Source organism: Anas platyrhynchos, chromosome 12 (assembly GCF_047663525.1).
Source record: "Anas platyrhynchos isolate ZD024472 breed Pekin duck chromosome 12, IASCAAS_PekinDuck_T2T, whole genome shotgun sequence".
Classification (NCBI taxonomy): Eukaryota; Metazoa; Chordata; class Aves; order Anseriformes; family Anatidae; genus Anas; species Anas platyrhynchos.
Genome location: NC_092598.1, coordinates 14,326,186 through 14,342,836, shown reverse-complemented (window position 1 = coordinate 14,342,836; position 16,651 = coordinate 14,326,186). Strand labels below are relative to the sequence as shown.

At 41.1% G+C, this 16,651-nt stretch overlaps 1 protein-coding gene across 3 annotated transcripts in view; it reads right to left on the bottom strand.

Annotated features, from left to right (window-relative positions):
* The window catches only part of LOC101794820 (dipeptidase 2), a 48,034-nt gene that overhangs the window by 12,823 nt on the left and 18,560 nt on the right, over positions 1-16,651 (bottom strand). The window contains exons 3-5 of one of the 3 annotated variants that reach the window (XM_038185373.2): positions 14,495-14,641; positions 12,654-12,735; positions 3,857-3,981 (exon numbers count right to left, since the gene is read on the bottom strand). The gene's annotated coding sequence lies outside the window, so the exon portion shown is untranslated. Of the gene's footprint in view, positions 1-3,818; positions 4,062-12,653; positions 12,736-14,494; positions 14,642-16,651 lie in introns of those variants that run through there. The other 2 variants (XM_072043925.1, XM_038185372.2) reach the window with 2 other exon arrangements.

The window sequence follows — 16,651 nt, the reverse complement described above, 5'->3', positions numbered from 1 at the left end:
CCCACATCAGGGAGGACATCCCGTAACAGCGGGATGGCTAGATCTGCCTTATAAGGCTGTGACGAGGGGGGGGGTGGTTGCTCTTTTAAAATAGATGCATTTCAATGGCAAGTTTCACAGTAAAAAAGGAAAGCTTTACTGCATGCCTCTGTCATTTACCATCTTCGGAAGTTACAGGCAAGCGCTGCCTGGCCTCTCTTCTCCTTTTCAGCAGCAGGACAGACCTCAGTGCAGGACATTTAGTAAACAGCTGCTATTTAAGTGCAGCAAATCTCAGTCAGGAATGGCGTTCCTTTCACCCATTTGATGATTTTCCATCTTAATCTTTATTAAAACATTTAATGACAGCCTTGACATTAATACCGGAGTTCATTAAATTATTATGCCCGATCAAGTGTAAGAAGTGCCATAAAACAGGGCTCACAGCTCAAGGTAGTAACAGCCTAGAGATGAAGAAGACTCATGCCCTGCATGGCCCAGTTATGCTGGAGCTCATGTAGATAATACCAGGGTAGCTCTGAATTAACTACCTCAAATCATGGTAGCAGCTTCATTGCAGACAGCACAAACACCAAAAGATGACTGGGACCCTTGATGAAAACTTCCTTGCTGATTTCCAGCAAAAGCTTGTATTTTGCCTATCCCTGAAATAATAATTAAACATGATTAGCCATACGTAAATAGTGAGCATGCTTCTGGGAGAACACATGCATCAGACTGTGCAGTATGTTTTTTACAAAGGGTAGGGATCACTTTGAAATTCCTCTTGTCGTCAAGTCAGTCTTACAAATCTTTCCATATTTTTTCTTAAAAGTCCTTCCACTGTCAGCAGCTCAGAGCCACGTCAGGTTTAGCTGTTCATCTGCTCAGAAACCTCCTCAGTGCTGTCCCAGTGCAATGTTTACAATTTATGATTTCCACATGCTGTTCCTTTCCTCTTTGTGGAGGTACAGTGAAACGCCCCCAAGCACTGAGAGAACAGGGTGTTGTTTCACTTACTGCTCAAAAAAGGGGGAATAAATACTGTAATGGTTTGAATGCATGTCAGGTTCCCTAGGGAAGAGGAAGCAACAAGCAGGATAATACGTCCCAGACTTTCTGGGAAAGAGGAACCCTGTAGAGTAATTACAGTACTTATCAAGTCGTGCTTAGCTTTCAGCCTTGAACACGAATGCATCCTTGGACATTTCACATGCTACGCAGGTGAACTGCAGGTTTTTCAGAAGCAACATAACCTCAGTGTGCAAGACTTTTTTGCCCCTGAAGTACAGGAGATTGGTTGCTTTCTCCTTTAAAACAACTCTTTAACTAGTTTTTTTTATTAAAGATAAAAATGATGTTTTAACTAAAAAGATTGCTTCTAACTTCTCTCAAGAAAAGGACAACTACTTAAAGTCTTTCCTGGCAGGCTTCCGATCTTTATTTTACTGTTCTTTTTTCCTTTCCACAGTTTTCCAGACTTTCTGAAAAATTCCCGTTCTGAATCCAGTAATTCTGAAGCAAGCAAAGCTCTACAATGCTACACATCTTATTATCTAGTGATTAGTAATGCAGACTATTTTCTCAGAAATCCTAAATTACTGAAATTCTTCTAACTGCAGGACATATGTGCTTTATGATATAACTTCCTAAACGCATAACAACCCAGAACAGCCTCCCAACTACTTCTATAGCACTGTATCACAGCGCACATTTTCAGGCAAACCTTCCTTTAGTTTAAGAGTGCTGACTGACCTCAGAGGAAGGGTCAGCTGGAAGTGTTTCACCAAGAGAGTAGCCTGGTGACAGCTTCTCTGTTAACAGTCTCCCCTTGCTCGGATCCAACAATGCTGCTTTCGTAGAATGCAAAGCAGAACCCTCACATGTACTCGAGCAAACAGCTCCTCCAGGGTTTCCCTCTGCAGACACATTCCCAACTGTAAGCACTATAACAGGCTCCAAAGCTACAGAGAGCAGACTGCAGCTGAAAGGGATGGTTTGCCTCACAGTCATCCCCTCTGGGCCCTCTGCCTCATGCTCCTGCCCCTCGGTTAACCAGCGTCTCTGCCCCTGTGCTTCTCCATGCCAGGAGCAGTGTGAGCCAAGTCCCCTCCAGACTTCACTGCTGACTGAATCACTCTTTTTGGCAGGGTTTTGTCAAGATGTAAAATATTCCTAATATTTTTTAAATGTTTGGATCCAGCATTCAAAAAATAATGCTACAAAGTAGTGAGAGACATAAAGGCCAGGAGGACGAGCAGTAATGAGATTTAAAAACTGAGTTTGACCATAATGGATGTAAATGCTGGGGAAATACTGCTCTTGCAGGAGGTAATGACCTTGCTTCAGCACAAGAAAGCCTATCTGAATACTTGTGGTGCTGTGGAGTTTATCCTCACCACTGGCTAAGCAGCGCACTCGATTATGAACCTGCAGCAGAGATGATAATGGACAGTTTTTCAAAGGAGAGTGTTCTCAAACACACCACAAGTTCTTTTGTTGGGTTTTTTGTTTTGCCCACATTTTTTGAGCCTAAGAGAGCGCACACTTCTGTTATCGTCTGATGGTGACACATAAAGGAAAGATTTGGAGGAACAGCAATTACTGGAAACACAACTGTTGCTGAAATCCTTCTTAAATGGGTATGCAATCTTTGAGAAGCTTTTCTTCCACACAATAGCAGGAATATATACACAGTCTAAGATCCAAAAAGCTCTGGTGAAACAGCACTTCTGCAGAACCGAAAAGGACAGAGAGCAGTTCGAAATGGCTTCTTTTCTGCTTTGTGACAACCACAACCATTGCCCTCAAATGTAAAAAGCATAAATGTAGATTTGGTTACCAGAGAAAAAAAATCTTTCTCTCTCTTATCTAGAAAATGCTATATTTGATCTTAAGAGCTAAGTGTGTAAGATGCTAAACAATAAAATGTCAAAAAATCGGCCGAGCATCAGAGTTCTGGCAAGCTGGCATCAAAAAGGCCATTTAGCTTTTGAAGGCGACTTTCAGCTTCAGTTTCCACAAATCAAAATACAGCTCCTATGTGCAACCGCTTTCTCTAGAACTCCACGAGTTCCTGACAAAATGACTCATAAGGGAACACTAAGGTTTTATGGTTTATTATGACTCTGTGGCATAGTCCAATATAACTGCTATTCCAGAAATTCACGTAATTTGTTGCTTCAAAATCCTTAATGGGAATGTAGCAAGCCTTTTTCACACAAAAACGCTGTTCTGATGCTACATAAATCTGTTACATGCTAAATGCTGATCCAAATATTTACTCTTTTTTCCATCAATATATGTCCATAGTGATTTTCAGGAAGATTTTTAAGCAGAAAACGTGATTGTATGTTCTTCAAGCTGTTCAACTAACAGCAATTATTTATACATTACCAAATCTCCATTCTGTGTATTTATACAAAAATAATATTCTTGGTAGCTATGAAAACTTCCTACTTAACATTAATCTGAAGTCACTGTGCCCCAAGAACATAGAATAAAAGTACCTTCTAGGTTTCATCATGTTACAACCTATGCAAAATATTCTTTACACTTTGTCAATAAGACTTATTTGCCTTTGAAACTATTTAGGTAAATAAGACACTCACTTGTATCATCATTCAGTAACCTGTTCTTGAAAACTGAAGGATTATAGCAAGCAGTAGACAGAATTAAGAACATGGCGTACTAGGCACCTCTATTTAAATGGCATTTAACATAAAATACAAAAACCATACAGCTTTTTTCCATGCTGTCTGAGCAGAGTTGAGAAATTGAAGTAAACATGAGATTTATACTTTTTCTTGTTTATCTAAAGGCTCCTTGGAGCAGGTTACCTTCTTAGGGAAATGCAGCAGAGCCGAAATCCACATACCACTGCAACAGCTAAAGCTTGGCACCAGCTCCTCCTGGCATCAGGACAGCAGCCAAGGAATGTCCTCTATTGCTGTAGCTCACACATCTCAGGCTTCACACTCAACAGGCGTTCGGAGATTGCCCCTTGCACAGGAATAAAGTCAGTGAGAGAACTTCCAGCTAAGCTACCGCCCACCCAGCAACCCGTAAGCCTTGTGCTGTGCATGTTCAAAATCCAGCGTCTCCTCCCTCTTGTGGCAGACTTTTTGTGCAGTCCATCCTGCATCTGCTCACTAACAAACGATGTGTTTAACACTGCTCTGTTTATGTGGGTTTAGAAACAGGTGCCCCTCATCGCAGAATAATTTCGGTTGCAGGGGATTTCTGGAGGGATGTCATCTAGTCCAGCCTCCTGATTCCAGCTAAGCTAAATTCAAAGTCAGATCAGGATGCTCAGGCCCTTGTCCCATCAAGGTTTTGATGTCTTCAAGGAAGAAGATTGTACAACCTTTCCAGGTCTTAAATCCACTGGAATCTCCCTTTCTGCACTTTGTGATGGTTGCATCTCTGCCTCTTGCTGACCCACACTGAGAAGAGTCTCCTAAGAGCTGAATTTGCAGGAGAACCGGGTACAGGTATGCACCGTACCGCTGACCGAATTTAGCCACACTGACCACATCTAGCCCTTGTTACCGTACCTGCCAGGTTTTACGCAGAACTTACATCACCACTCTGTGATATCTGTAAAAGCCAAAATGCTCACAAGTTACAGGTGACCTTTTCAAATATACTTATCTTTCTGAACCTACAGGGGCCTTCTGTTCCCTTTCTGGGAGCTGACAATTTGGATATAGACAAAGAAATACGTGCAAAAACGTGATCCTGGAGTTTTGCAGGAAATAAACTTTGCTTATCATCATTTTAATTTTACTTCATGCTTTGAAAAACACAAATTTAATTTTACTTCACTTTAAATTTAATTTTACTTCATGCTTTGAAAAAAGCAGAAGGTCTTCATGCTTTCGGTCACGATTCCACTTGCAGAGAAGAAAACAAGCCTCCCAAACCAAACACTCACAGGGCTGTTGCACAAGGCACATCTTAAGTGGAATATGCATCTTTCCTCAATCCACTAGCTCTCAGTATAGGAAAATTTAAACAGAGACCCTTACGTCACTTGAAATTCTTCTGCACATTGATAATTTGACGAACTTCACATACAAACATTTATCATCATCTCAAGTGGACTGAAGCACACTACATGGAACAAATATTTTCTTTACGAAATAGTTGCTTCTTCATCTGATGCCTAATCTAGGCCAGGTCCACTTTTATGCCTATGGCAGGAAACTATCTCCCAAATTTAGTTTAGACTGGTAAGTCACAGGCTCAGGTTAATTTCTCCACACACATTCTAGTTCTAGCTCAAGTTTCCTTGTTAATTCTCAGCCTTTCAAATTCTCATCTCCTACTTTCAAAGTAATTAATAACCATTACTGCTTGTATTTTGTCACCCTATTTTCCCAGTTTTCTCTCCTAGCAAAGCCAAGTTTCACCCCCAAACTGATTTCTACCTAAAACTATTTCCGCATGTCTCTGGAAAATTAAGCTCACCAACTTTTGCTGAGTGACTAAGCACTGACTTTTAACAGTTCAGCCCTGTAGGTTCTGAATGCAAACTGATTTTTAAAGCTGCTATAAGCCAACTTCTTTCTTTGGCTCACAGTCAGCTTTCTTCTGTAATTTCATTTCAATAGCCCTGGATGAGCCTTAGCGGCTGTTTGTGTTTAATAATTCTTATAACATGGCATTTGGGAGGTATGCCTTTCCTGCAGAGTCCATCTGGCAGGACTGTTCTCTTAATAAATATCCTGTGAGCTTTCTTTATTGTCCAGAATGTAGTTACACAGCTGTCCCTGATAATAGCTATCACTATGTTTATATCATGTTATATTCATCTCAGACGTATTTTGGAGCAAGCTGAGAAGCTATAAACTAGCTGCAGCACTTAGTTTGTACCAGCTGCTGTCAGAACACAAAGGGAGAACATTATGCGGGGGAACTATTTTTCACAGTAGAAAGGCCTGTTGCAGGCACAGAGCAGCTTTGCTGATTTCAGTGCTCACAAGTCCAGTGTTTTCACTGCCAGCACAGATTAACTACCACTACCACTGCTCAGAAGGTAAGGATGTGCAAATGCAGACACCTATTGTGGCAGCCATTTTTAAGGGAGATGTGGTTTCTCTAAAACCCTTGGACTCCACCAGCTCATGGCACATCTTTCCTACATACCAGCTGTCCCAACTAGCATTTGGCATGGACGTATTTCTGTGAATGAATCAGCTTTGAAGCCTCACCACTGCAAAATGGCTAAGGCCATTTCCAGGCCAGGCTGGATGGGGCTTTGAGCACCCTGATGGGATAGGGGGGTGTCCCTGCCCCTGGCAGGGCTTGGAACTGGATGACCATTGAGGTCCCTTCCAACCAAAACCACTCTATGATTTTATGATGACGAGCCCCACTGACATAGTACTATAGGTGCTGCTTACCACATGTTGGAACTTGTGTCTGTCTTCCAAGTAAAGATTGCAATCTCAAAGGCTGTCCCTTTGGCCTCTCTTGTGCACAGCCATCAGTATTTTACTTAGAAATCGTTATAACATGTTAGGAAGAGGAAGTCCTAGGTATAGAAAATTTTCTTTGCATAAAAATAGCAACATTGGCAGTCTTAACTACTGCAATGAAATTCTGTTTCTTCTACTGATCTCAGGAGTGTTTTCAGGTCCTAAAATGGAGTGAGTTCATACTCGGAGCGGGGGAGGTTCATTATCTGATTTAATCTATTTAATCAGCATAGTTGCAACATATTTCTCAGATAAAACCTAACAAGAAATATTAATCTAAGGTTTGGAATCAAATGGGTTGTGAGCCAAGTCTGTAAAAAGTGTATTTTTCCCCCATTTTGCTCTGTCTTGGTTTTGTGGTCGGTTGAAGCTGCTAGAGTTTCATGACCCTAGTTTGATCATCATCAGTGAAAACATCAAATGATGGCATTTATTCTCAGGATCTGTACATGCGGAACCCCCGTAGTTGCCACTAATACCAAATACAAAAGAAACAGGAAGGAGTACAAAGATGAACGTTTCTTACCACAGATACTGGTTTTATTTTCTCATGTTCTGAAGAGGAAAAAAAGGCCTTGAGACGCACGCTAAGGTATCACAAAAGTTTGTTAGTCACTGAAGAGGAACCTACAGTTGTATGTTTCCTTCATTTGGAAGTAAATAGTGCAATGAGGCCATGTATGTTATAGGATGGACACAGATGTGCAATCACACTGACACCCATCCAAGACTTTCATCTACAACATTTTATACAAATACCGAAGTTGTCGGAGGTTCTCCTGGATAAACACTGTACTTCAGCAGAATTTATAGTGTGTTAGAAAGAAAGATAGAGCAAGCAGCTGCAGGAAAACAAAACAAAACAAAACAACAACAACAAAAAAAAGCCATGAAACTTGTTTAGTAAGTCATAGTCTACCCATATACATTTTCCTTGTTTTAAAATACTAGTCAGATTTGTAAAACATGATGTCCAAATGCTAAAGCAAAGCAACCAAAGCCTTTGGTCTCCCTGCTTTCTGTTTGTTTAGCTATATGTTTGTGCTACAAAGGTAATAATTATCCATTTTTCTTCTCTTGGTTGAAGAAAAGTGAACGTTCTTGCCACGAGGTGGCAGGAGCTTTCCAATTAGAGTCTAATCAAATCTGTGCTCTAGTGACAGATTGCTGGTTGTCAAGACTAAAGGCTGTTTCCATGAAAGTCTCAGAAGGCTTGTGGACAACAGTTGTTGTTTTCTCCTCATTCTGGGAACTATAACTAGAGAGGCATCCTGAAACACTTTAAAAAAAAAAAAAAAAAAAAAAAAAGTACTTGGAAAAATTGCTTTCAATTCTGGATTGATTCCGATATCAACACTCTTCCTGTTCAAAAGCAGAATCCTGAAAGTTCTATTATTGTCACTTCCCAGACCAATTTTCCACCAGGAACAAAGCCATCCACATCTATTTAAAGTAGCAGCTGCCCCTCCTGACATTTGGCACCCACAGCCATGTGGGGCAGCAAGCTCCATTGAGCACCGCACTTCCAGCTTGGCATGGATTTCTGAGAGAAGCCAATCCTCCTTGTATCTATAAGAAAACCCAACATAGGGTGAGTCTACTTAGATTCATTTCTGCCACCTAATAGAGGGTGTTTTTTGCTCTGAGTATCCAAGGCTTGGTTTTGCATTTTTGGGGGGTTCCTAGAAGTCGTCGTTTTCTCTGATCTGCAAAAGATGTCAAGGTCACCCTTGATCCAAGCCAAAGTCTTCCTTATTCCTTCCTTTCCTTCCTTGACTGGAAGCATATGTCCTGAAATACAGCAGCTACACTGTTCTTGGAGGTGTTTTCCCCATGCAGTTCCCGCTGACACCTGTGCTGCTGTAATTCATAGAACGGTTTGGGTTGGAAGGGACCTTAAAGATCATCCAGCTCCAACCCCCTGCCGTAAGCAGGGATGCCACCCTCCAGATCAGGTTGGCCAAGGCCCCATTCAGCCTGGCCTTGAGCACTTCCAGGGATGGGGCATCCACAGTTTCTCCGGGCAACCTCTTCTAGTGCCTTACAGTAAAGAATTTCCTCCTAATATCTAGTCTGAATCTATCCTCTTTTAGTTTGAGACCATTCCCCCTTGTCCTATTGTTATCTACCCAAGTAATGAGTCCTGTCTTTTTTATAAGACCCCTTTAAGTATTGAAAGGCTGCAATGAGGTCTTCTTGGAGCCTTCTCTTTTTCAGGCTGAACAGCCCAAGCTCTCTCAGCCTTTCTTCATAGGAGAGGTCACAAGGGCAGGGCAGAGGGACACAATCCCTTCCCATCCCTGCTTCCTACTCCTCTTGATGCAGCCCAGGACGCACTTGGCCTTCTGGGCTGCAGGCACACACTGCTGGCTCATGTGGAGCTTTTCATCCAGCAGAACCCCCAAGTCCTTCCCTGCAGGGCTGCCCTCAGTGAGTTCTTCTCCCAGTCTGTGTTCATGTCTGGGATTGCCCCCACCCAGGTGCAGCACCTTGCACTTGGAATTATTGAACCTCATGAAGTATATAATAATTATATATATATGATTCTGAAGTATAGACCTAGCCTAAAGCTTCCAGAGTTGCTAATTGAGCTATATTCATGAAAGCAGCACTGAAAATTATATTTCTGTGCCTTGGCCCATGCAATAGTTATATTTTACTGGTATATATATATATATATATTTACTTCTGCTTTCTTTCAGGATGATTCTGGGGAAATGGAAGATTATGCAGCTCAGGAAGGACACAAGTGTTTTGTCTGCTGGAGCAGCTCACATCATGCCATCAGCAGCAAAGAAGTTCCTGGATGTGACCTTCGTGTCAAAGTGTTAGCTGCTGCTCACAACCGACTCCACAGAGTACTTCAAATCTATTGTCACATAACCACGGATGGACTGTGGTGGTAGAGAGTGTGGCACACCCTGTTTTTGTTTGGTTTTCTTTTTTTAAAAATATGGTAGAATAGTAAGATAAACATTCCAAGCATTCTGTTTTCCACTGACTAACAGTTTTCCTTTCATATCACTGTTTTAACGCTCGTATTGTTTGCTACTTTTTCAGTTAAATTTTATTATAAATTGTGCTCCCAAAACAGAACAAAATCCAAAAGATATTTCTGCATAAACATCACTAAAGTTGGATATAGTAAAAATTGTAGATTGTTATTTTATTAACAAGAAAAATTATATTTAGTTTCTGGCAAATTCCATTTTAAGTTAGAACTGGGACTATTGCCCTTCTCACTCCCCTTCTGTCCTTAACAGCTAGCCAGCTACCTCCAGCAAAACAATTCAGTTTTGGGAAACAGGCATTTCCACCAAAAAAAATAATTGAGCAAAAGCTCCCAGCAAGCTTTAACTGCAAGCTTGTCAGCATACTCCAGGATATTGGAAGAGTCTAGGTGGTACTGATTTATTGATTTTAATTTTAGTGTTCTTTCCTCTGTTTAACACTTAACACTTTGTGTGTTTCATTAACTCAGTGCAAAAATCAATTCCATGGAGAAAGCCAAGCCAGTTATTCTGTAAGATGCTGGTGAGCATGACAGTAAATCAAGAAACTTGGTTCCCTTTTTTTTTTTTTTTTCCCCTGGGAAAGGTGGTGCTGGTTTTGTTTTGGTTTGGTTTTCTTCCATTTAAGCCCAATGTATTCAGACAGTCAAGATTTTCTAAAAATCTTTCCAATTTTAGTTCCCTGAAATTAGCATTCCCAACGAAAATATAGCTTTTGTATTTATACACACATATACACACACAGAGACAAACTAATTATTTGGAGAAAAATTCTCACTAAGTGAATCCTCATCCACTCCTTCTGTCCACCCCACCCACACCAAACCACTTCAAGTCAGCTCCAGCTTGCTTCTTTGGAAGACAGCAAGAACACATCAGCTCAGACACCAGCCTTCCTGCCCTCCTCTTCCTCCCAGGAGGTCCCTCAAACTATCTTCCAATCTGTGGTCCCACGTGGGCATGGGACAAGCAAGAACTGCCCTCAAACAACCTGGGGGGCTCATCTACCAGAAAGAGCTCAAATAGTTGAGAGCCATTACAGAAGTCTCACTTCCATCTCTTTTCTCTATGCTTTCTGAAGTGGCCCCAATCCAAAATGAAACATTTGGATTCTGCAGTAACATATCTACTGTGACACTTGCCTACGCCTAAAAGTTGCAGGACAAAGGAGAAGAACAGTAAGCTAAATAGAAGCAGGGCCTAATACTGATTGTTAAATATCACTGTACCACAACATAGCTACAAATACCGCAAATGTCTGTTTGATGGTAGGTTTCTACCATGTGTACACTGAAATACATTCGTGTTCTGATACCAGGTCTCTAAATAATCACATCCTTGTCAATTCATTAGCAATTCCTAAAGGCTTGTGCAATGACTTTTCTTTGCCGGGTGTCTGCAACCACCTGTATTGGGTGTACTCACACGTGGTAGATACTTTTCTATATTACAAGTATTAGTACTAGTTGTGCCATTTTGTTGAACAAACTGGAAACTACATAAATTTCCTCATTCACTCTCTATCGAAGGTTTTCAGAGAAATCATGATTAAATCAAATCTAAAAAAAAATCTAAAATTGGCTGCAAGTATTTGAAGTCAGCTGCTTTAGAATCTGACACGAAGCATAAACGTGCTCTTAAACATTCGTAGCAATGTGCAAAAAAAAAAAAGAAATCCTATATACAATGTGTGTGTATATATATATATCCAAAATATTTTTAAGAAACTTCAAAGCACAATTGTCTTAGGGTGTCCTTGTTAGATCAGAAAACTTGCCAACTGAATATCGACTGTTTCTGAAATACTTTATCACCCATACAACATATTGTGATACATAAGAATAAGTTTCTTTAATTAAAGAGTTTGTCAGCAGTATGAATAAGGCTGTAGATAGAAAGCTGTCTTGGTTCTATTGGAAAGAGAGCTTTCTTGCAGCAATGAGATAAAATCACCATGGAAACATTTTTGCTAAGATGACATTAAAACGCAGCACAGACACTTACATCTCTCCTTTTTAATAAGCTGCATTTTGTGATGTGGTCTGGAGTGACTGGGTAAAAGGGCTATTGGCACAGCAGGAGACCAGGACTTATTCAGGACAATTATTGCAGAATTTTGTCGTGCTCCAGAGCTGGCCAGTTGACTGCGTATCTTGTTACAGAAATGGGAGTACTGGGAGATGACCCAAGCAAGTTACCTTCACCAGCCAACTAGGTAAGACAAGTTAGTAGACACACACGACAAGCAGGTTTGTGAACTGGCCTTAGCCTAGGCTATGAACTTGGGAAGCTACTTGAAGGTATTCATAAAAAGAATTTACTTTTTAAATCAGGATGGACCAAGCTCATAAACTCCACTGAAGTCATCTTAGCTTCTCACCTTTTGCCATCAAAACACTGGTAAGTCTGTTATTTAACAAGGGGAACATCACTTCTCGCTGTGGATGCTCTCCTTCTAGCTTCCACAACACCAGAACAGCTCCTCAGGCCTTGCACCGGGATTCGACTACACGTTGCATTGAGTCACATATGCATTTACAGATAGTTCACATATGAGGACCTGTATCAAGACATCTTTTTCTTCTGTGAGAGGCCAGAATGTGAGACATCACTCACGTCACTTTGACCACACTCAGTTGACTAAAGGGCTGTGTACAAAACCACAGGAACACACAGGAAGAAACATGTCTTGAATCTGATGACACAAGTCAAGACACGTTACTTATTCTCTACTGAATAAGCAAAAAGCATCAACATGCATCCTGTTTTGAAGTTTAATATGTTTTTGACATCTGTTCTAGTTTAACATACATTTGCCAACACTGTAGGCCCCATAATCTCTTTTCATAGCTTTATTCCAATATGAGTTCTATTAGAGCCAAAATCATAATTCGATACTCAGTTGCTCAGTCAAAAACAAATAACAAGCTTAGTTAAACAAATCTACCTGCCCCATCAAAACTGCAGAAGGAAGGCTGCAAACAAAGCATGGACAGCTTTTGACTCTTTAAATGTAGTCGTCTTATTTTTATTGTAAACTCTAAGAGAGACAGAAGTAACTTGTATTTGCAATCAGCAAAAGCTTTAATGTGTCCATCTGACCAGAAAGGAAAACATGAAACAGTCACAGGAAGGATTTGCCAAGGAGCACCTACATTGCTGGGTGTTAAACCAGACCTACCTTGTCATGCCCCTGATAGAGCCAGTTTAGGAGAAAGGGAACTCACTCCAGATAACTGCTTCCAAAGGGGTTACCAAAGCGCCTAAGAGCAAAAGAGCAAAATCAATAGCATCACATGCTTCAACTTACACAGAAGGCCAGACATCTCTATGCTGTTGCTTATAGTTGTGCGCAGCCATGGTGCCTACTACAAGGAGAAAAGTCACTGTCTGAATTCTGATTTGTTGCAGTTTTCAAGTTGCCATTGCCTTAAGAGAGGAGCTGATGGGGCTTAGACTGTTCACTACGTACCAGCTAAAGTTGAAAGATGTTCACTGAACCACTAATTTCATTTCTAATCTAACTAAAAGTTTCAGTCAATAAATCAAAGATAGCCAAACAGTTCAACTGCATCTCACTCATCAGTCATTCAGCCTGGACACGTCTGCCAACAGGGCTGAGTTAGATCTCATACTGAAAAGACTCTTCACAGAAGAATTAACTCAGAGTTCATGTCACAGGAGTATAATCAATGTAGATAATCTCTAAATTAAATGTAAAAATGAGACCTTGGATTATTGGGTCATACACAGTGGGCGTTTGAAGATTTCAAACAGGTAAAGGTAAAACTGATTTTTGAGAAATTAATCATCATATTAGCTAGATCTCCTGCAATGGAGAGAAAAGGATGCCGATTATGTTATTCCCCAGCAGCTTTGAATTACATGATTGTCTGTATGGAACAACATGGAGCTTAAACAAAAACATGCTCACACAAATCTAATTACACAAGACTGAATCAGCTTAGACATATTACTATTATTACTCAACCTTCCCTGACATGAGCATATACTGCCCACTGAATCAAAAACCTCTATTATAAATCAGTGTAAGTTTTGCCTTTCTCCTGTTACTGAAGAACTTGAAGTAGGACACAGCATTAAACTATACAGCACAACTGCATAAACAAAACAAAACAAAACACAACGTTTTGAACACTGAACATTCAAGTCACAAAAGACAGGGAGCAAAAGAAAAAGATATTCTACGTTGTTTTTTTTGTTTTCAAAAAACAAAGTGTCTGCCCAACGGACAATAGCGATTTAGAAAAAAAATAGCAGATAATGTATGTTATCATAGCATATGCAGTGTGCAAGTGTTATTGAGACTCTTAAGACTTTTACCACAACGTGTATTTAATTTTCCCTTTTTAGCAAACTGTAGGCTCTAGCATTTAGACAGAAAGTTGTCTCCTTAGTGTACAACATGAAAAAACACCTCAAGAGATAAGAGAACTTGGCAAAGAGATTATTGTGAGTTGTTTTAATAACTATATGGCAGACTACTCAGAGGAAGATTGGACAAAATATTTCTGCTCCCTTTATCTGTATCTGGTTGAGTATGATCTGTTTATTACTATCATCATTTTCTACCTTGGAGGAAGATTTTATAAGTCATTATAAAACAGGGATGAGAAAGGCAAAGCTCTGTTTTGTTTTGAAGCTCTCTACAGACACAGTCTTAAAGACAACTGTTTGAACACAGCCATTCATGTCTACAGTTTAGGAGACTGAATTTTGTACATGCTGTAATTATTTAGAAGGCTTTAGTTTTAACCTGTTCCATAAGTTTTTGAACAGCAACCTGTATTCAGTGACTGTGTCTAAGCAAGTTGGGCAGTCAGCATGCAGATTACACATTCGGTCCTGTGAATCTCCTAAGGCACCTCCTCGGAGTTTTTTAGAAATACTTCCTGTCCTAAGGAAAAGAGTTATCACCAGAAAATATTTTTTTCATCCTAATAACATGTTCAGATCAAGTTAAAACTCTTCAAAAGGGACCAAGTGATTTATATGCAGTACCTGTGACTCTACTTGTCTGTGTGCAGCAGAGTACCCTTTTGGTCAGCTGTCTGACTGCATCCCTTCTGTGTGCGAGGGTTCTCTTTCATGCATACATTCAGGCTTGTGCCAACCAGGCAGCTATTTACCAAACTCCTGTCCAGCCCTCTAAGATAAAGTGAGAGAAAAAAGCTCTTTGTTACCTCTGAGGCTCCAGTTTAGCTCACGCACTTGTACCTAGGGCGTTAACAGTTTCAAAGGCCTCATAAAAGATGTTTCTATCTTCTCTTGTAATACAATTTTCATCATTTTCATTGTTTTCATTGTTGAGACACACAGGTTCAATTCCAATCTTCCACCTGTGAGACTTCAGCCTTACCACTTGTTGTGGTTTAACCAGGCTGGCAGCTAAACACCACACAGCTGTTCGCTTACCCTCCCCCCTTCCTCTCTGGGATGGGGGAGAGAAATGGGAAGGTGAAGCCTATGAGATGAGATAAAGACAGTTTATTAAGACAGGAAAATAATAATAACAATAATGATGATAATAGTACTACTAATAATAATGCATATGAAACAAGTGATGCACAATGCAATTGCTCGCCACCCACTGACCGATGCCCAGCCTACCCCTGAGCAGCCGACCCCCCCACCCCGGCTAGCCACCCCTATATATTGCTCAACATGACCCCAGATGGTATGGAATACCCCTTTGGCCAGTTTGAGTCAGTTGTTCTGGGTCTGTCCCCTCCAAGCTCCTGCTGCACCCCCAGCCTGCCGGTTGGCAGGACAGAGTGAGAAGCTGAAACATCCTTGGCTTGGTGTAAGCACTGCTCTGCAACAATTAAAACATCAGCATGTTATCAGCACTCTTCTCATCCTAAGCCAAAACACAGCACCCTACCAGCTACTAGGAGGAAAATTAACTCTGTCCTAACTGAAACCAGGACACCACTCAGAAAAGGTGAAAGGATTTAATTAGTTAAATCGACTTTTTTACCATAGAACTCATGAGGCAGAGAAGTCACACTCCAGAAACTCTTCTTCTCTCCACTGAGTGCCTTAGCTTGAACAGTCAGTTAATTTCTCTTCTAGTTCTGTGATGTTTGTACTCGCTGCAGTACTTCAGCCTAGCCCCCCCATATGAGCCCAACTACCCCATACAGCTTGGCTGATGGTCTGGTAAAAAAAGTAACTGTGCATCTAAGGGATGTAGGCTTCAGTTCCTTTATGAAAGAGATTATACAGGGTCGGAAATGAATTGAATCTGGGCTCCCATTTCTTGAGCCAATATATACAGAGCAGGCAGCAGGACCTCCTGCCCCTCCTGGGGTTGTACTTCAGGAGATAAAGGGCACTGCACCTTCTCACCCCAGGGTACAGCCAGGTTTGGGACCACAAGTGGAGAGTGGGCTGTTGCAATCTCCAAGTGCTGACACTTCAGACCTACCATCGCTCGTTTCCTTGGAGCTATGTTTATGTAGCACATCAGCCTAAAGGGCCTTTTGGCCCCAGTTAGCCTTCTGAGGAGCGCAATACATAAAGACAGATGCTGAACTCAGGGCTATAGAGTGGACTTTTGGGGCTAGATGCCTGCTTGTTTTCCCTTAAATGGATCCGGGTCTGAGATGTAATCCACTTTCTCCAGAGAGAGAGAGAAGTGTGACAGTAAGACTGCTGACTGTGAGGCTTGAGTGGCCTCCTTCCACTCAAAAGTCGAGAGCCGTAGAGAGCTAATGCAGAGGTATTAAAAAGCTGAGCCATGATTATCAAAACAGTAAGTGATTTTTGCAACATGCCTGGTATTCAGTATAATTAGGAGCTGAAGCACCCATTAGCAATCAGAAAATAGACAAATTGGTTTGTACCTAAACAGGCTAAAAATGTTACCATTTAAACATTAGCATCTGATGTTTTGTTCTCCCTCCCACTCCCCGCCCCCTACCCTTGTTTCCAGATCTGACTTCTCCCTCTATTCTCCTTGCTGTGGCTGTGCCAATCTATCCACAGAGATCCACTGCTGTCCTCCATCTACAGCACTCTGATGCCTGTTAACCAGGGACTCAGCACATGAGGCCAACACTTTCATTTATCCCAGAATCAACTCAGACAAATGGCAACAGCAACTGGCTTCCATTTGTCTTGATCTCGGTGATGTCTGCCAGATTTCTGTTTTTT